At 47.5% G+C, this 21,448-nt stretch overlaps 1 protein-coding gene across 12 annotated transcripts in view; it reads left to right on the forward strand.

The window, feature by feature from the left end:
• Window positions 1-21,448, forward strand: part of Camta1 (calmodulin binding transcription activator 1) — a 933,671-nt gene that overhangs the window by 352,408 nt on the left and 559,815 nt on the right. The window lies entirely within an intron of this gene.

The following is a 21,448-nucleotide window of genomic DNA, read 5'->3' on the forward strand; positions in this document are numbered from 1 at the left end:
GACATGTTCATCTGGAGTTTGTTTGCAGTGGCTAGAGGCACTTGGGTGCCCATTCTTTCTCTCTCTCTCTTTCTCTCCCTCTCGGTGCTTGAAAATAAATAAATAAAAATATTTAAAAGAAGGAATGTTTGCTGAGCAAGAATGGAGGCCTAAGAGAGCAATTTCTGAGCATCTCTGAAGCAGCACTTTGGTGTGGCCACACACGCCTGCAACCCCAGAGCAGGAGGGCAGGGACAGGAGAGTTAGAATCACGAAGGCTCACTGGTCTCTGGCCGAAAATGGCAGCTCTGGGTTCAGTGAGAAACTCTGTCTCAAGAAAACACTTGGGCGGGCAGGGGAAGAGGACACCTGGCATTCTCTGGTCTGCACACAGGTGCCTCATGCATCTGCATATACACTTACATATATCACACACCATATCGACATACCACACGTGTGCACATGCTCAAAAAGAAAAACAAATAAAACAAGCTGGCATATCGTGGACGTCATGAATGTCTCTCTTCCCCTACTGCTTACGGTCTCCTAACCTCGGCTCGAGTTGACCCTCCGCCTTTCTTCCTGCTGGTGCCTCCTTTGTGTCCTGGCGTTGGTCAAGCTACCATTTTCCTGCGCTCGGTGAGCTGCGCTGGGCAGCCTGAATGCCCTTGAACTTTTCTGGCTTTGTGATGTTCCTAGACAACTTCTCTGTTCTGTGTCTCAGTCCCTTAGTGACAGAGGAGGCCTTTGGCTATACAATTTCATCAGCGTTTCCAGTGGAGGTGTTGGCTCGCAAAGGCTTTGCTTCCGTCGCTGGGAGGATGTGCTGACTCACGGCGCTCCAGGCCCAGTGCCCCCTGCGCTCCTATCTTCTCTGGCCTGCGGTGTCTCCGTGGATGGATGCACCCAGCTCTGTCACTTGGGGCACTGGACACAGCTAGGGACTCCTTGAGTAGGATGACACGTCTATTTTTCTCAAAAAAACGTTTGGGTTTTTTTTTTTTTTCAATGTCAGAAATGTTCCTGACTGTATTTTTCACACTTGAGAGTTTGTGTTGTTGAAAACGCCATCTTACAGACTGGGGAAATCCCTCAATGGGTAAAGTGCTTGCTTTGCAAGCATGAGGAGCTGACGTCAGATTCCTAGCGCCCATGTAAAATGGCAAGTGTGGTAGTGGTACGTGCCTTTAATCCCAGGGCTGGGGAGGTGGAGATAGGAGAATCCCTACACTGGCTAGCCCCTGCAGCCTAATTAACGAGCTCCAGACCAGTGAGAGACCCTACCTTGAAAAGCAGTGGATAGTGTTCCTGAGGAATGACACCTGAGGTTCACGCATGTGCTTATGCACCCAGCACACATACATCCACACATGCATGTAGAACACCCCCCACACAGATGTATTCCAGTGAATACAGATGTATTCAGTGATACTGAACATCATAAGCAAGAAATGTCCTAGACTAGAGTCCTTGCTGTGTCGGGGAATGAGTCAAAGGCCCTGGCCTAGAGCTTGGTTTCAGACTCACCACCGGTGTGATGCGAGGCGTCTGCGGAGGAGTAGTGGCCTTCTGGAGCTGATGGCGATTCTGAAGCGTGAATGTGCCTTGTGAGGTGAACAGAGCTCATCTTTGTGCTGGATGAGAAGTAATTGCTAAGCCAGTCACTTCGTTATTTCCCAGACACCCTTGCGGTTCGCAGACAGCCTGCGGTCTGAAGCTCATGAGCCGCCTAATTTGACAGAGCTCTTAAAGGACCCCCAATGTCAGTTCACATTTCAGAAATGAAAGGATTAAATGCTTTCTGTTTTCTCCCAGGACACAGCAGCACTCGGTCTGTTTCATTAAAATGGATTCTTTGGTGCCGGCTTCCCCCAAACCTATCACGAGCCCCCCACAGTCCTGCTGAAACTCCACCTTTCTGTCCCACTGGGGTCTCAGCCAGGCTCTTCAGTCAGACAGATCAACGCCCTGCAGAATGTGGGGAAACCCGACAGGAGCCTGCACTTCAAACAGGAGAAATACAAAGGATGTGGGCCTCAGCCTCCCACCCTCTCTGTTTTCCAAAACCCACACATGCCCTGGAGAAAGATGGCCCATAGCAGAGGCAGGGATACATCTTTATTTCTGCCCTGCTGCATTTGAGTCTTGGGGTGTTTGCTGTGGATGAACACCTGAGCCTGAAATGCTGGCCATTGGCAAGATATGCTGTTGTGATCCCACCACTGAGGGATCTGTCTTCCTGGCTGTGGGTGGGGGCAGGCGGCTGAGTCAATAGCATAAAGTTAAAGGACAAGAATGAGGCTCAGGAGGGACCCTGACATAGGCATTCCTGAGCTACTACCTTCCCAAAGATCCAGGGGTTTCATGTAACATACAGCAGTAATGAAATACGGCTACCATGATTGGAAAACTTTCCTTGTAGCCCATCTCACCTGGGCTTCCATTGGAGGATTAAGCCAAATGTAAGGTTATAAGTGTGGTCCTTCCTCGACTTGTGCACAGAGGATCTCTAATGAATAAAGCGTAGGAGAGAAGATAGTTTCTTACAAGGATGCCTGCAGAGGGTTTGGGCTTAATTCCCATGAGGAACCCTACTGAGAATAGTTCTGTAAAGAAGGCCAAGTAAAACTGAGCATATGGAGTAGATGTGTCATGCCTGCGCTCAGGAGGCTGAGGCAGGAGGATCTAGACTTGCCTGGGAAGCATAGTGGGTTCTAGGCCAAACTAGGCTATAAGATTTTGTTTCAAAAAAAATTGGCCGGGTGTAGCGGTGCATGCCTTTAATTCCAGCACGTGAGGAGGCAAAGGTAGGAGGATTGCTATCAGTTTGAGTCCAGCCTGCAAGTGTAGAGTGAGTTCCAAATCAGCCTGGAGTGAGGCCCTACCACTTCAAACAACCAAAAATAAATAAATAAATAAATAAATAAATAAATAAATAAATAATAAGAAGCAAATCTTGGTCTCATTGAGTCCTTGTACCCATTCTTTAAGATGGGTACAGTTGTCAACATTTTAAAGAGGAAGGGACTTAAAGATAGAGTGAAGAGTCTGAGACAACCAGCGTTGGTAAGGGGGGGGCAGCTGGACTGTATAATAATCCCAAGGTCAAGCCCCAGTGACATGCCTCCTCCAGCAAGGCTCCAACTTTGAGGTGCTCCACCTGGCCAGCAATGGGGCTGAACAGATGGCTCAGTGGATAACGCTCTAGCTGTGTAAGCATGAGGACCTGCATTTGGATCCCCGGAACCGCCCTAAAGCTGGGTGCCATAACAGTAACATCTGTAATCCCGGTGTGTGTGTGGCAAGAAGGGAGGTAGGGATAGGCGAATTGGCCTGAAGCTTGGGGGCCAGTTAGCCTGGTGAACACAGTAGTGAACAGCCAGAGACGCTGCCTCAAACAAGGTGGGAGGTGAGGACCTACCCCTAAAGTTGTCCTCTGACCTCCACGTGTGTGCTTGAAACATGCACACCCATATTGTCACACATGAACACACACATTATACCCCCCTCCAAAAAAAGGCCAGTAATAAGTAATGAAAATTTAAGTAATGAAAATTTAAGAAGCTCTTGGGGTCATGGGTAACATAACACAAGGGGCAAAATAAGTGACTATGAGTCCCCTTATCTCTGAGGAGCAGCAAGCACTGGCAGGTGGCCCTGGTGGGTTATTGGAAAGTTAAGTCACCTTAGTCCCAAGGAAACAAGTCCCAAGAACAAGGCATGGCTCGGCCCTTCCATTCTGCTCACTGGAGAGGTTTACACAATTGCCTTCGTGGTGGTGGGTGAGGGAGCTGCCTATCTCACCCCATGACAAGTGCCATGTGTGCTGTGTGCCCCCGTGCTCCTCACCCGCTTCTCCTTTCTACAGACGGATCTTTATCCTGCTGGTTGTTCTTCTCCATGCCCGTGTGCCATTCCCTCTCCTTGAGAAAAGTCTGGGACACCCAATGGGCAGGCCCAAGATTGCACCTCTCCATTCTGACTTCTGCCTTAGGCATGCCCCTTGTGAGCCACTCACAGGGTGGAAGAATCTTGCTCTCATTCCCACAACCTCCGAAATTGTCCTTTGTGTCACTCCCCTGGCTTCCCTTCCTGGGTTCCTTTGGTTGCACAGAGAATGGGGACCAGGAGGGGATATGACAATGTCTTAGGATAGTCAGGACAGTAGTCACATGGGCTCAGCCTAAGGGGGTGACTTGGGGATGGACCATGAGACTTCCCAGCCCCTGTTACCCCATTGGCTTCTTACCTATAGGAATATGTCTTTTCATGTGTGGGATGTTCTGGGGAGTGACGCCATGGCCAGGTACACACTGAACACATGTTCACCTGCCAAGCGATCCCCCTCCCAAAGCGCTAGGGGAGCATCTTGGTCAGTGATGGGGTGGGCTCTGAGTCATAGCTATCTCACCTTAAAGCGATTGTCTTATCGCCAGGTGGCCTGCCAGACACCTAGCCATCCTCTGCACTTGTAGTTGGGTCCCAGTGAGTAGTTTTGTTCAGTGGGAGCATGCAGGAGCCTGTATAAATCTACTCAGCCCTGAACTGCTCTGGTCTTGACTCCTCTGTTTTCTAGTTCTCTGTGCTCGCTCCCTCCTTCTGGGTGAATTTCCTCACCCGTGCTGTTACATTCATTCAGAAAACTCCCACCATGCACAAGGTCCTTCTGCTGTTGGGAGCAAATTCACTGCCTAGAGCAGTCTATTGGTCTTTAGAGGCCAGGATCAAATGCTCTCTCCTTTGATGCCCGTCTCCACGCTCACGGTCTGATTTTAGGGGCATGACTCTTACACAACGTAACTCATCCAGGAGACATTTGTTTTTCTTTTACCTATACTCGGCTAGCTGCGAACTCCTTGAAGCCAGGATGATGTGTTAACAGTTTATGTTGTGTGTGTGTTGTGGTGGGGGGGGCACCCAGTAGATCTGTTTTTAGCCAATTTTTCAGGCTTTGGCATCAGCAAATATTTCGTACACTTGCTGAGGTTTAAGGTCATAGGTATCCTTCCTGATTCCCTTGCTGAAGTGTGGTGCTGACTAGACAGGGCTTGTATAGAACGTGGAAGAAGGAGGGAGACGTTAATCGTGTTATATAACAACCTCCTTCTTTTCATGTGATTTAGGGATGGGTTCTTAGAGAACAAAAATAGAGTTCTAATACCCAAGGAAATAGCCTTGTTGGTGGGACTCTAGCATGGCGAGGTCAGGAAGGGGCAGAGGGATTTTTTTCTCGTTCCTTGGAATCTGCTGTAAGTGCCAGCTCCACCTCTGTTCTCTGTGTGAGCACCCAGGAAGTTCCAAGCCTGGCTTAGGTCATCAGATGGACTATTCAGTTTGTAAGGAGTGGAACGTTCCCTTGTGCCTTGCATTCTCTTCCCCACCACCCCAGCTCCCCTGAAGGAAGTCCTGAGAAATCTCCTCAGCAGCAGGTGTGGGGAGTATTGAGCCAGGTATGGGAGTCAGCCTCTGTCCCCTGAGCTGGGGCTGGGGCTGTCCCACTCAGATCACTCTCCTCCAAGTCGGCCATGGGGACACTGCAAGGCATGATGGTTTTGAGGGAGGTGACAATTCATTCATACACTCATTTAGTCACTAATATTCTAGCTCACTTATTCATTCGTTACTAATTTACTTCCTCAGTCATTCACGCATTTACTCAGTCATCCATCCATCATCAGGTGTTGACTAGGCCCCTCCTGTTTGCCAGGCACTATGCTGGGTGACGAAGATGCAGGAGTGGATAGGACCAGAGTAGTGGTGATACAGCCAGGCAGCTCCTGCCCTCAAGGTTGGCACAGGGTCAAGGCTGGATAGTAGTGTATGTGGTGGCTACTTAGCCATTATCCATATCTGAGGAAATACATCTTAGATTAAAAGTCCAAATCTCAAGGAGGGGAAGGAATTGGCCAGGCCTGTGGGACAAGGAGAAAGAGAAGGACATTTCCAGTGGAATACATATTACAAAGTCCAAGAGACAAGAGCCCATCTTAGGAGCTGGGGTCTGAGAGGCTGGGGAGCAGGAAGTGGAGGGTTTTCTGTGTCGTTCTGTCGGAATCTGGGCTCTGGGTGGAAGCCACATATGATGGAGACTCCAGTGGTTCCTCTTCCCTACACCCTCTGCCTCAAGGTAGCAAATCCCACAGACATAGAGGGCTGAAGGGCTGTGGTGTGGGACTCCTCTCATCCCTGTCCATCCCTCTGTCCCCTCCCTAAGTGGCTCTGCTAGGCAGCTAGTGATGTGGTGTTTAATTCTGGACTCTGCAAACTTGAAAGATTAAATAATGGATTTTGTGATCTGCTGAGCTCTTTCCTGAAGAGAATGATATGATGTCAATTGGAAAATTTAAATATTGATGAGTTTTAACTTTTGTATTGATTGGCCAGTGACATATTTTGAATAATGATTCACATTAAAAATATAAGGACTCCTATTGATCATGTGGTACCTGCTGTATTAAAGTAACTGAATAATCCTTAGGTTGTAGTAGGCTTTTAAAATTGTGTTACTCCTGAGAGACAGAGAGCCAACCAATGCATAATATGCAGTGCCAAGTTTGGAATTTTTGCAGCCTGTCCTCACTCACTTCTGCTCCTTGCAAGGATAGGGTGGTCTGGGGATCCAGATGGTGCTAATGAGGGATGACCTCAGGGGAGGTATTATACTATTTAGCCTTTCCTGGACCCTAAGGCTCCAGGGGTGAAGTGTAGGCTGGGTTGGTGGTGGGGGATCAGGGGGGCAGGAGCTGCTGGGAGCCAGTTGTGCTTTAGGTATTGCTGGGCTGGGAGCTGTTCTTAGGGTCTGTTTAAGTTATCTTCTTGTTGGTGGGACAAACAGCCAACCAGAAGAAGCTTATGGGAGGAAAGGGTTTATTTCAAGTTTACAGATTTCAGGGGAAGCACTATTATGTTAGAGGAAGCTGGCTCGCTTCATCATATATCTATGGGGGAGGGAAGGAATGAGGGAAGGAGGGAGAGATCAGCAAGAAGTAGCTGATTCTAAACACATCTAGAAGGGCTGATCAATATCTGCCCCCTTAACACATCTCCTCTGGTCAGGCTCTAAAGACTAAACAGGAAGCTTAAAAATCAAAAATGCCTAAGGCTATGGGGACATTGCATTTAAACTGCCACAAGGCCTGAGGTGGGAAGCCATCTTCTGCTGGATCCAGGGGCTGTGCTCACAGGCCTTGAACTTGTCTTTACCCTTCCTGAGCAGGGTCTCTCAATGAACCTAGAGCTCACTGATTTGCCTAATCCAACTAGCCAGCAAGCCCTAGAGATTCTCCTGTCTCCATCTCTCCAGCAACAGAAGTGCAGGCATACGCTGCCATGCTCAGCATTTACATGGGCACTAGGAATCCAAACTCAGGTTCTTATGCTTACAAGGCAAGTGCTTTACCCACTGAGCCATCTCCCCAGTCCTCCATGCAGCATGTCTTCACTACAGACTGTGGATATCTCCCCCAAGCCTCAGAGAGGGGAAGGATCTAGCAATGAATCGGAATGGGACTGCTATGTCTTACTGTCCAGTTGGTGGCAGCTACTTACTTTCCTTGACTCTTGGCATCCATATGTCTGTTGCTCACCATTCATTCTCTCTTGGGCTCACATCTAGAAGGGGAGTACTTATAGATCAATGTACTACTTTTGTAGATCTTTTGCTCAAATAGATCCTTAAGTGTTAATATTTTTAATGCCATGATAGATGACATTTGATTTTTTTTCTCATTTTCTATTGTTGATGCTGTAGTGCATAGAAATACAATTGATGTTGGTATATTGACCCTGCATGCTAAAAGTTTGCAAAGTTGGTCATTAGTTCTGGTAACTTGTTGGTTGTACAGGATTTTTTTTCCTCCTAAAAATTCATACAAATTGCATATAAATTTTTTCTTCTTTTGTTTCTAATCTGTAGGTCTTGTATTTCTTTTTCTTTACCTATTGCAGTGGCTGGGACTTTGTGTGCGATGTAGGAAGGAATCTCTGTCATATTCTGATGTTAGAGAGAAAGACTTTTGTTACCTACCATATGTGTGATCCTAACTGTAGGTTTCTATAAATGCCTTTTATTCAGTTGTGGAGCTTGCTTTCTACTTATAGATTACAAAGGGTACTTTTTAGGGGATTAACTTTTAATTTTCACATAATAATAGGATTTCAGGGTGCAGAAATAATACAAAAACATTCTCTGTCCCTTGACCCATTCTCCCAGTGAAAGCATACTGCACAGCTGCAGGTCATCATGAGGCCCAGGAAACTGAGCTGGGCTCAGCACTGCTAGGGCCTTAGTTGGATTTATAATGATGGATGCTGGATTTTGTCAAGTGTTTTGTTTTATCTTTTTCTGTGTCTATTGAGATGATAATATGATTTTCTTCCATTTAATCTGTTAATGTAATGTGTTACCTTAAATGATTTTCAAATGTTAAATCAACCATTTACTTGGCCATGGTGCATTCTTCTTCTTATTTATTTGAGAGAGAGAGAGAGGCAGGGAGAAAGAGAGAGAATGGGTGTGCTAGGGCCTTCAGCCACTGCAAACGAACCCCAGACACCTGTGCCCCCTTGTGCGCATGTGTGACATTGCATGCTTGCATCATTGTGCTCTGACTTACCTAGGATCTGGAGGTTGAACATGAGTTCATAGGCTTGGCAGGCAAGTGCCTTAACTGCTGAGCTACCTCTCTATTTTTTTATATTTCTATATATAGCTGGATATAATGTGCTTATATTTTTAGAGATATTTTACTTATTTATTTATTTATTTAATAGAGGGGGAGAGAGAAAGAGAGAGAGAAAATAGGTGCACCAGGGCCTCCAGCCTTTGCAGATGAACTGCAGGTGTGTGCACCCCTTTGTGCATCTGGCTAACTTGGGTTCTGGGGAATCAAACCTGGGTCCTTTGGCTCTGCAGGCAAACACCTTAACAGCTCAGCCATCCCTCCAGCCCTAGAGGGATTTTTTAGCATGTATATTTGTTAAATATTGGCCTTTTCTTTCCTTATATTATCATTTCCTGGTTTTGATATTAAAGTAATGTTAGCCTTGTAAGATTATGAGAAATATTCCCTCCTATGTACTGTGGAAGAATTTGTGTTGACTCAGTCATACTTCCTCTACTCATGCATTCATGACACACAGGGAACCCCAACTGCCCCACTGAGGACCCCTCAGTGGATTGGGGGGAGGATATAAAATATAAGGTGATATGAATGAGACCAACATCCAATAGGGTCATAAAATAAAATTCATAATCAATTAAAGAAATAGTAGAGGGACTAGTTGACAGGAGGAAAGGGGCAGAGGAAGGAGTAGGGGACTAGGGAAAAGACAAGGGAGGTGAGGTGACTATGATCAAAATATATTTGTACATACATAAAAAGTGTCAACAACAAATAGAAGAGGGACCAGCTGGAAGGAGGGACTGTGTGGAGGGGTCATGCGAGAGCGGGAAAAGGGAGGATGGTAGGCGGGGCCTGCGGGTATGGCATATTGTTTGTATGTACGGCTGCTGCCAATCAGAAGTTTAACAAAATTGCTTGGTAGGATTTGTCATTGAACTTGTGACCCTCCTGCCTCAGCTTCCTTAGTGCTGAGGTTGCAGATATGCACCACCATACCTGGGTTTCTTGCTCATTTTAAGTATTCACCAAGTGATCTTTTCAAGATTCACCACTAGGAGTTATAGAAACAAGCATGTTGCTGTTATAAATCCCCAAACCTCAGCTGCTTAAATCAGCCAAAGATTGATTTGTGCACATGCCAAGCCCTGGCCACGTTGTGCTGCTGGCCTGGTTGGACCCCATGCCTTCTTAAAGTACACTTCCGACTTTCCAAAGCCTTATGTCCAGGCCACCCAGTGTAGCTAGAGATGCTTATATTAGCTGGATTCATTTGAAATTTATGATCGCTTTCTTAATACTATACACTGTCTATGCCACACATCTTCCTCCTCCTCACTCTCAGCCTTACTCCTTATTTCACAGAGAGGACTGAATCAATGCCCTCCAGAACCTCTACCACTGACCTGGGTCTATACTCAGTGGGCGAGCTTTGCTTCTGTTTGGTCGGTGACACTTTTGGATTCCTGGCCACATTGCTCCCACTCCACTGTGCTGTGTCCCATTCCTTTCCACCTTCTCAGGTGGTATTCTTTAATACTCCTTTGCTTTCCTTCAGCCTTGGTTTTCCCTGTCTACTGAATCATTCTGGGTGTGTGTGCGTGCGTGCTTGTGCGTGTGTGTACTACAGTGTACAGGTGATCAGAGGATACCTTTCAGATATTAGTCCTTGACTTCCACCTCACTGGCTGCAGAGTCTGTCGTTATTCACCACTCCGTTTTGTCAGGTATTTGGCCCACGAGTCTCTGGCAGATTCTCTTGTCTCCATTTCCTGTCTCTCCGTAGGTATGTTGGGATTATCGACACCTTCTATGCAGCCTGGCATTTACGTGGGCTCTGGGGATCCAAATTCAGGAGCTCATGCTTGTGTGGCAAGTGTTTTATCCACTGAGTCTTCTCCCCAGCCCTCTACCAGGTCATTCTTGCTGACAAAGTAGTCTGAGGTAGCTCCTACTAATGAGCAATTCAAAGCTTTCCTGAGAGCTGTGGCCATGCGTCCTGTCCCCTCAACAGGTACACTCTGCCCCTCACCACCCTTCTCTCCCAAGCCTAGTCAGTCATGTCACCCAAAACACCCTGCTTAGAGTACCAAATGCAATGGTTGCAGCATATTGTCCACAAGGAGCTCTTGACATAACTGGCCACTTCTTCCTGGCAAAACATTTTGTTGCTGGCCTCTCTTACTGTAGCCATCGCTCCGTCTATCCCTGGAGCAGCTGCTAAGGACTTAAAATCTCAAGTCTGTGGTGCCCAGGGCTCCTTCATGGCTGTCTCTGGTTGCCCTCCTAACTTCCTGGCCACTTCTTCCAGGGTCTTTGCTTGCACATGTCTGTGTGTGGATGAGTTCCATGTTCTAGCTCCAGGGCTGGGGAGGAAATTGCTTGCTGCACAAGCATAAGGACCTAGCCCCAGAAGCCATGCTGAAACAGCCAGGCATGGTGATGCATGTTTGCAGTCTCGGTGCTGGGGAGGCAGACACAGGACGCTTCCTGGAGCTTGCGGGCCAGCTAGGCTCGTCTACTTGGTCAGTTCCGGGCCAGTGAGAGAACTTGTCTTAGAAAAAAGGTGGATGGTGCTTCCTGAGGAAAGACTTTTGAGGTGGCCTTCTGGCCTCCATGCCTATGGGAATATTTGTGCACATGCACTCACACATATACATGTGTATACACACACACACACAGTTCCAGTTCAAGTCCTGGAACTTTCCTTCAGCCCTTTGATTACCTTAGGTGTCAAAGCCAATACTTTTGGTTCATTTCTTCTCAAGAGAGTCACATCCAGATCTTTCCTATCTCAGGGAATGACTCCTTCAACGTGCCTCATTCCTGGGCTCTCCTCTGCCTCCTCTCTGTTCATCTCTCAGCCAACCCCACAGCTTCACCCACCAGGCAGCTCAAGGTAGAGCCTCTCTCCCAGACCCACTGCTCTGCTCCCTGTCCCAGCAGGGGCTGTTTATCTCTGGGCCTCAGTGAGGCTTTTTACAACAGATAAATTTCAGCCCATGTCTGTGCTTCCAAAACATAAAAAAAACCCTTTAATATTAATTCAACTCCGTTAATATTAATTTTAAACCCAGAAGTTAAATATTATGACTGAAAAGAAACAAATCACAATTTAAATGTGCATTTTATGGTTCATAATTATTATAAAAAGAACTTATGTTAATTTTGAAAATTCACCCTGGACAGAAATGCATAATATAGGGTGAGAAACTGCCTCTTCTACCCTTTCTGCTATCCCTACATCTTCTGTGACACAGTCCATGGCTGCATATTTCTGTCACCAATCTTGTGTACAACATTTTTCTGTAAATATAAAATGCAAATTCTTTGTTTTTTAAAAACAGCATCTTATTCTATGTCATGTAGCTCAACTTTATTTTTCTCTTAAAAGTATAGCAAAGGTGGAGAGGTGGCTTAGTGGTTAGGACACTTGTCTGCGAAGCCTAAGCATCCCTATTCAACTCCCAGATCTCACGTAAGCCAGGTGCACAAGGCGATGCATGTGCAAGGTCACACACATGCACAAGGTGGCATAAGCATCTGGAATTAGGTTGCAGTGGCTGGAGACCCTGGCATGACAACTCTCTCTCTCTCTCTCTCATTAAAATAAATTTTTAAAAAAGTATAGCAGGGGGAGGGAGGGTACTACCATGGGATCTTTTTTATAATCATGGAAAATGTTAATAAAAATTGAGAAAAAAAAGTATAGCAAAGGTCTTTCTAAGCTGGTGCCTCCAGCTCTTCAGATCACCCCCGCCCTGCCCTGAATAAACAAGGCATGGTAGCACATGGTCATACTCCTGGCTTCAGGTAGAGATAGGAGGACCAAAGTTCAGGGTCATCTTCAGCTACCTATGATGCCAGTATGAACAACACGAGACCTTGTCTCAAAAGGAAGGAAGGAAGGAAGGAAGAGAGGGAGGGAGGGAAGGAGAAAGGAAGGAAGGAAGGAAGGAGACAGAAGAGAATCAACAATAATCTCTGGGGTCCAGAGCCTGGCACTTGCTGGTCTGCCCCTTTATCCCCTTTCAAGGGTATGAGCCACTTGTTCCCTCCAGTTCAGAAGGTTCTCCCTGAGAACCCTGAGTGCTCTGACAGACTTTCCCCTTTACGACCTTTGTGTCACTTTCCCTGCCCTCCTTTGTCTATGTGTAGTGTCACTATGCCACTACATATTTTTTCTGAATTCTTTGATTACAGATTCTGTGGGGACTGGGCAGTAAATGCACGGTTTTGTGTCTCCCATGGCTGGGGTCGATAGGTGCTTGTTGGATAGATGGGGGATGGGTGGCATAGATGGGGTGGAAGAACGGTGGATGGATGGATGAGTGGATGGACTGATGATAGATGTGGTGGATGGATGAGGTGGGCATTGGATGGATATTGGGTGGATAGAATGGATGAGTGAGTTGAATAGTTAGATGGATGGGTAGATCTAATGATAATGAGGTGGATAGATATTGGATGGATGTTAGATGGATGGATATGTGGAGGAATGAATGGATGGAAAGGTGAAAAAAAAACTAAAAGATTAGCTTCCCTTCTGTTGTCCCTTGACTGAGCAATGTTTCAGAATGTCTCCTGGCTCAGGCTGTGAGCTGGGTGCCCGGGCAGGGCTGGGGCACAGGCTTTCCTGCTCAGGCCCAGTGTGGGGCAGCGCTGGTGTCAACAACCACGCCCAGCAGTAGGCTGCAGTTACTGCTCCCGGAGCTCTGTGGGCTTCAGAGGTCTGTATGCATTGTATCTTTTTTAAAAAATTTTATTATTTATTTATTTATTTGAGAGCGACAGACACAGAGAGAAAGACAGATAGAGGGAGAGAGAGAGAATGGGCGCGCCAGGGCTTCCAGCCTCTGCAAACGAACTCCAGACGCGTGCGCCCCCTTGTGCATCTGGCTAACGTGGGACCTGGGGAACCGAGCCTCGAACCGGGGTCCTTAGGCTTCACAGGCAAGCACTTAACCGCTAAGCCATCTCTCCAGCCCTACATTGTATATTTTTAAAAAAAATTTTTCTGACACCTTATATGTGTTAGATACTATCATAACTTCCATTTCCAGGAAAGGCCCAAACTAGTGAAACGGATTGTTCAAAAATGCACAGCCAGTTAGTGGCGGGTCTAGAATTAAAATCAGGACCACCTGGTCCAGATCCCAGTGTACCAAGCTCAACCTTGTGCTTCCCTGATGGATAACCAGGCTGCCAGCAAAGTTGTTCTTCCTGTAGGAATTGGCTGTTGTTTTTCTTTCTTAGCGCTGGGGAACATACACGGGGCCTTGTGAATCCTAGGCAAGCATTCTGCCATTGAGCTGCACCTCTAACCCAGGACTGCGCTTCTAGTTATAGAAAGCACCCATGATTAATAGTTTAATATGGCCAGTTTCTTTCTCCTCCCCTGAGAAAGTAGTGCTTTAATCATGCATAGCCTCCAGTGTGGAATGACTCTCTCCAGAATCACTAGCGCCCTGTCTCGTCCCCAGTCCTTACTTGGGCTCTCAGGGCCAGCCCCAGCGCTTTAACTCCTTCCTTACTTGGGCTGTGCTTCTGCTTAAGTGACGAGGAGCCAAAGGGAATCTGGATCCGTAAGCAACACCCGGGAGAATAAGCAATCGGATCCCCAGTGGTTTATTATGTAAACAGCAAACACTTTGGACAGAATTATCAACTGTTTGTCACCTCGACTCCGGTTTCTACAAAACTGAATTTCAAAGGATTAGGGAAAAAAAAAAAAAAGAGCTATCTGCAGAGATTTTGTTAAAGTTCCACTTGGTTAGTGTGCTTGCAATGCACACTGTAACAAAGCTTTAATATAATTAAATTTTAAATTCCATGTAGAATCTAGCGGGTAGGCAGATGTACCGGTATGTTAAACTTTATGTCGCTTGAAAATGGTTTTCAAGTACATCAGAGGGAGACCATCCAGCTGTAAAATTATCTGCTTTATGATGCCACATCACAGCTCTGATCTTTTTCTTTTAATTAAAAATGTACCTTAAAGTTGAATCACCCCTACTCTTGGCTACCTTTTCGTCTCTTTCTTAAAATTTACTGACAGAAGAGGGTAAGCTCTACTGTTCTCTGGGCCCAGGGGAATGTTTATACAGGAAATAACTTTTCCATTACACATTCATCTCTGTGGCTCTTCAGCTGGGCTCAAGGGTAGGCCTTTCACCTGCCTGACATTGTCCAGGCTGGGAGGCTGTGGATTGATCAAACCTCCTCACTGCTGAAGTTATTCCAGAAATCAAGAACATTCTACACAGGTGGGAAGATGGCCCAGCCTGACACTTCCCCACTTGGCCAGGTGTGAAGCTTCAGCTGCGTGTCTTCGGATTGGCACCAGGGGCCCCTACAGACCCTTTGGTCATGTTCCTGCCAAATGTCTTTCTTACTAACTTTCTAATATTTGATGTGTTTCCTGTGGGGTACATTATCCCTTTAAAAATTTTTTTTTTAATTTATTCATTTGAGAGAGACAGACAGAGAAAGAAAGAGGCAGATAGAGAGAGAATGGGCGTGCCAGGGCCTCCAGCCACTTCAAACAAACTCCAGACACGTGCGCCCCCTTGTGCGTCTGGCTAACGTGGGTCCTGGGGAATCAAGCCTCGAACCGGGGTCCTTAGGCTTCACAGGCAAGCGCTTAACCGCTAAGCCATCTCTCTAGCCCACATTATCCCTTTAAACTGAAGTCCTGCTCACTGCTCAAGTATAGCCATTCACTAATTGATATGGCTAGAGTTCTAGCTCCTTCCTGGAATGCTGGGAAACAGTGAAGAGTGGTGCCCAGAGCACAGCCTTTGCTGAGGATAACGGCTCACTGAGCGTGGCGGCATCTGAAGGGGGTAAGGGCCCCCCAAGCATGACCTTTGCTGGGGGGGGGCAGCGTCCACTGGGTTTGGCCTTTACAGAGAGGAAGGGTCCACTGAGGCATGGCCTTTGCACAGAAAGAGGGCCCATCAAGGCACTGTAGGAGCTAGCCCCACCTGGCTGTCTCTGGCTGTGGCTGTGCACTGGCCGTCAGCACGTCAGCGTCACGCCGTTCACAAGCTTGGTTCTCGTCAGGTGTCCGCCATGGAGCCTGGTGCAGTGAGCACCAAATAGATATCAGTGGTTACTCAGATTATGAGTACTTTATGACTCTACTTATGTTCAGATCCTGGAAGGCCTTCTCAAGGATCCTTCTGGAACCTGCCAATGAGCAGGAGTAAAGGAAACAAGCAATTCCTTACATGGTTCAGGAGACCTGTCCATCATCAGACATGGATGAGAACTTAGGGTGCAAGAAGGGCTTGGTTTTCCAGAGCAGGGGCTCACCCAAGCCCACACCAAGGAGCTGCATCTTTCCCACGAGCTGCTCTTTCCAGTAGACGGACGGTGGCACTTCCCTGGCCTCTGCTGTGCTGGACAGGGCTCAGGCTGAGCTGCTGGGGTCTGACTTCTCTTTGCGTCTGTGTCACAGTGTGGGATGATGGCCCAAGTGCCTTCTGTAGTCTAAGAGAGATCTCTGTTGCGGCACCTCTGAGGCATGGCTTTCCATGGATGCTAAGGGACCGTCCCATGGGACTGGGGAGGTGGCTCAGTTGGAAAAGTGCTGACTGCGCAAGCACAAAGACCTGAGTTCAGATACCCAGCACCCCATAAAAGCTAGGCATGGCCAGGTGTGTCTGTGATCCCAATGAAAGGAATTGGATATAGGCAGGCCCCTAGGGTGCATTGAATAGCTGGTGTAGCCAACTGGTGGGCTCCAGGTTCACTGGGAAATTCTTTTTATTTTTATTTTTATTTTTTAAAGAGCCATTTTTAATTTTTATTTAACAGAGAAAGAGGGGGGTAGAGAGAGAGAGAAAGAAAGAATGAGCCCTCCAGGGCCTTTAGCCACTCAAATAAACTCCGGCCACATGTGCCCCCTTTGCATCTGGCTAATGTGGGTCTTGGGGAATCGAGCCTGGGTCCTTTGGCTTTGCAGGCAAATGCTTTAACCACTAAGCTATCCCTTCAGCCCTTCTTCTTATTTTAAAATTATTTATTTGCATCTGTGCATGTGACACGTGCCCGTACCAGGGCCTCTACCACTGCAAATGAATACCAGATGCTTGAACTACTTTTGTGTCTAACTTATATGAGTGGCTTGGAAATTGAATCCAGGCCAGTAGGCTCTGCAAGCAAGTGCCTTTAACCATTGTTCTATCTTCCCACCTCCTCAATGAGAGATCTTGTCTCAAAAAATAAGATGGAGGGGCTGGAGAGATGGCTCAGCATTGCTTGCAAAGGCTGATGGGCAGGGTTTGAATCCCCAGTTACCCATGTGAAGCCAGATGCACAAAGTGGCACATGTATTTGGAGTTAGTTTGCAGTTGTATGAGGCCCTGATGTGCCCATTCTCTCTTCCTTCCTTTTTTTCTTCCTTCCTTCCTTCCTTCCTTCCTTCCTTCCTTCCTTCCTTCCTTCTTTCCTTCCTTCCTTCCTTCCTTTCTTCCTTCCTTCCTCCCTCCCTTCCTTCCTCTTCTTTCTCTCTCCTATCTCAAGCAAATAAATACATATTGAAAACATAAGATGGGGAGCAGTTAAGGAAGACATCAATATCGACCTCTACCATCCACACACACATGTACACCTGCAGGCATGTGTACACATACAACCAAATGTGGGCGTGCTCACATGTGTGCATGCACACGTCTTCATGAGTCAGGTGGTGCTGGTGCCATTTGAAAGCACTTTGTAGGTCTGCGGCCCCACAGACCTGGGACCAGCTGTGGAAGGGTTTTGCATTTGAGGATTCTTCTCAGAGCTTGCCCTGGAGTATCGCCTCTCTGTAGTATCTCAGGACTGCCCACGTTTCTCCTGTAATCTAGGAGGGCTGGTGAATAGTACACATGCCTATGAATTTAGGGTGGAGGTGTGGGTGTCAGCTACCTCCTGGGGCCATGGGGAATGCATTCAAGGCTAGATTGCTCCTGAGACAGCCAGCTTCTGAAATAGCATGGTAGGGGATCCCAACATGGATGGCTATATGAGGAGTGGCTAGGGAAATTTGGCAGAAGTTTTCTAATGCCAGGCTAATGTGTGCTGGACTGGGACAGAAACTGTCCAAGGAGAAGGCTGACAGATGCACAGTCCATGGACAGGGGCAAGTGTCTGTATTTCAGTGTCCTGTGAATTTTAATGGTAGGCTTAGCCATCACTTTGAGTTAAGTTCATGGGGACGAAGGAAGGTCATAATGACGAGGTTCCCTCAGTGCTCTTACCAGAGTCACCGTCACCTCAGCTGAGGGGCTGTGTGGCATCTGAAGGATGTGAGATCCATGATAGGGTAGAGATGGCTTGGAGGACTTTGGAGAAACAAGGTGTATGGTTTACAGTGATATCTAGAGGTCCTGGCTGGCTCAGCCTCTGCTTGTTGTTATTGATAAGTGATGCCACCTCCCTGGGCCTCAGATGTGTTCTCTGAATGGCGGAGGCTGGAGCAGGGGTGGAGGTGCTCCTGAGCCCACACATCCCATTGAGTGTTCATTTTCATGCTCGATCTGGGCTTCATTTCTTCAGGGCCAGGCCCACTGTAGATACCCTCCATGTAGGCTTCTCTGCCTATAGAGTACCCTCCAGGGAAGACAGGCTGCTGGCTTGAGCAGGTGCTGTCCCCTCTAATGTCAGCTCTGGGGAGGGACAGGCAGAAGTGTGCACAGAGAAGGGTGAAGATGGGATGAGGAATCAGACCTAGCCATGTTTCTGGGAGGCATTTTTCCCAGAGCCAGGCCCCTAGACTGTGGGTCTCTCGGGCAAGGGCACAAGTGGTCTTCCTTCTAATGGGTGATTATGAATTTCGAATATCAATCCTATCCTCAAACATTCATCACCACGGGAAGCACAGTCTTTCCATGAGACACTTTAGAATGTTCCAGAACCACTTGAGATGTGTGAAACCAAAATTAATTGCATTTTATACACCTGAACAAACTGCTAAATGTCGATGGCAGGCTTCCTCCTATCTCTGAGTGTAGCTAGCTCTTCTGGCCTGCCTCCTTCAGTCGGGAAGGGCTGCTGCTGGCAGTAGCTCCTTCACAAAGAGGCTTTTCCCCTAGAGAGGCCAAGCTGCTCTGGGTATCCTGTAATCCCTTGGTAGCCTTCACTAAGCAACCATACCTTACCGCCTTAGCTACATGTGAAAAAGCAATTTTGATCAGTTTGAAAAAAACTGACTTTTATTTTTCATCTACTTATTTGAGAGAGAGAGAGAGAGAGAGAGAGAGAGAGAGAGAGAGAGAGAGAGAGAGAATTGGCATACCAAGGCCTCAGCCACTGCAATTGAGCACCAGATGCTTGTGCCACCTAGTGGGCATGTACGTCTTTGCACTTGCCTCACCTTTTGTGCATCTGGCTTACATGAGATCCATTGCACATGGGTCCTTAGGCTTCACAGGCAAGCACCTTAACTGCTAAGCCATCTAATTAAGCTAGCTATAGGAACATAAACAACAGCATGTGTGTAAACTAAAATGTTGCAGAAACATGACCTTCATTTATTCTTACTTATTTTTTAAAAATTGAGATCTTTATTGTATGAACATATTGCATAATGGTCATATTCCCATTGGGTTCCCTCTCTCCTGCCCCTGTTCCACCAAGGGCCCTCTTCAGTGGGGTGATCAGTATTCAGTGTGGGGTCATGTTCTAACTTTTGACAATGTAATTTTAGTCAGAGTGTTCCTGTGTACCACCTTGTCATCATACAGGGACATCTTTGCCTCATCTCACTGCTGAAGGTGGGTATGATGCTGAGCTGGAAGTTTATCCCATCTGCCTTAGCTCCAGATGCATAGGCACATGGACTGGGTGTCATTAAGTGGCAGTGTATGTTTTGCTTGTTCTGGTTGCTGGAGTCCCAGATCAGGAGGTCAGCAGGGCTGGGTTCTGGTGAGGCCTCTCACTGGCTTGCAGATGACCATGGTGTTGCTGAGTCCTCACATGGTCTTTCCCAAGTGAGTGTGCATAAAGAAATCCCTCTCTCTCCTTTCCTCTTCCCCTCAACTCATCTCCTCCTTCTCCACCCGAATCTCCTCCTTCTCCCTCCTCCACATCTCCTTACTCACCTTTCCTCCTCTTCTTCAGCCACACCTACTCCTATTAGATCAGGGTCCCAGCCTCATGATCCCGTTCAATCTTAATCACATCTCAGAACCCCTATCTCTAGGTACAGTTAAGTTGAGGTTAGGGTTTCATCATATGAATTTGGAGTTGATGACTCAGTCCATAGCACCACTCAACAAGGACCCATGTATATGTAACATTAGAATTTTTAAAACTTGCCTTGTGAGTGCAGGTTTGTAATTTCTACAAAGATTGTTAATATGGACACGATAACTGGCAATCGGGTCATTCCACTGGGAATTATTATGTCATCAGGCTTATCTTCCTCTTGTTTATCAGTTCCATCTGGCGCCCTCTGTAAGGAAACAACCATATCCACTGAGGTCATTCAGCTGTCTTCTCTAAAATGTACTTTACTATTCAAGGAATGAGAACGTCTCCTCCAAACAGGAACAACTCTGAGAATTCACCTAGAAGTTGGTCACTTGTCTCCCATGGCACATTGGCACATCCAGTTTATGGATGGCAAACACAGACATGAAGAAGGGGCCGGTCACCAGCTCACCTGCTCCTAGCTGCCAAAGCCACTCTTGAACCTGACTTTCTCGGAGAGCTGTGTCCCTTTTCTGGAGGAAGTAACAGTAGTGAGTTCCAGTGACAAGATCCTTGAAGGAAGGGACAAGGGACAGGTTGAGTCCCTGTCTGTGGCCCTTCTCATGGTGGCTCCTAAAATACCACCTTACCGGGAGCAGGAGAGGCCCCTCTCAGCTGGGCAGCCCTGTGGCGACAGCCCAGGCTCCCTCCCCCTGCGCTGCAGGGCTGGGTGGGACTTCAGGCCCCTCTTCATCTTGCATTAAATAAGGGCTCTCGTGGGCTGCAGCCTATTCATCTTCAGTATTTATGGAAACCACCAAAGTCTTCACGGAAGGGTTTAATTCAACGTGAGGCTCTGCCTTTGAAGAGCCGTGTTTAATAGTGCAGGGAGAATGGGCTTTTCCTGCAGCAGCCAAGCCTGCTCTGAAAGGGAAGGGTGAGCAAGAACAGAGCGGGAACCCCTAGAAACCTCTGTACAGAAAACCGATTTGGGACAGAAGTGGGAGCTGAGCCCAGTAAGCTTCCAGGAGGAAGGCCAGGGTGCAGGGGTGAGGTGGCTCCTCCAGGGGCTTGAGGTGGGTCGCAGCAGGAAGCACAGAGCAGGGGTAATCCAGGGCATGTTGGCCCCTCTCTGTGGAGTCATGACAATGGCTTGGAGTGCATGCCATGCCATGCCATGCTCAGCACCAGGTACCCCAGGGAACCAGCTTAGACTAGCTTTTGAATTGGATCTGGATGCAGGAAGCCTTTGAGTTGAAGGAAGGGAAGATGCCCTTGAGGAGAACACAAGGCAGGCTGTAGACACCTGGGTTGTGAGGATGACATTACATAGCCTGGACTCCACTTCCCCAATGTTGTGCTGTGGAACTTAGGCACTAAATAAATGTTTGATGTGGGAGTGTCTCATGTAGCTCAGGCTGGCCTCAAGCTCCCTTTGTAGCTGAGGATGGCCATGAACTTCTGATCCTCCTGCCTGTATACCTCGAGTGCTGGGGTTACAGGTGTGGGGCACCATGCCTAGTTTTATTTGGTGCTGGGGATTGAACCCAGGGCCAAGTGCATGCTGGGCAGGTACTCTGTCTACTGAGTCACATCCTCCCTCAGATATTTGAGAGGGAGAGCAACCTGGTCCAAGAGAGATGTATGCTGAGACAGATTGCCCTTGG

This window comes from Jaculus jaculus, chromosome 5 (assembly GCF_020740685.1).
Source record: "Jaculus jaculus isolate mJacJac1 chromosome 5, mJacJac1.mat.Y.cur, whole genome shotgun sequence".
NCBI classification, from domain to species: domain Eukaryota; kingdom Metazoa; phylum Chordata; class Mammalia; order Rodentia; family Dipodidae; genus Jaculus; species Jaculus jaculus.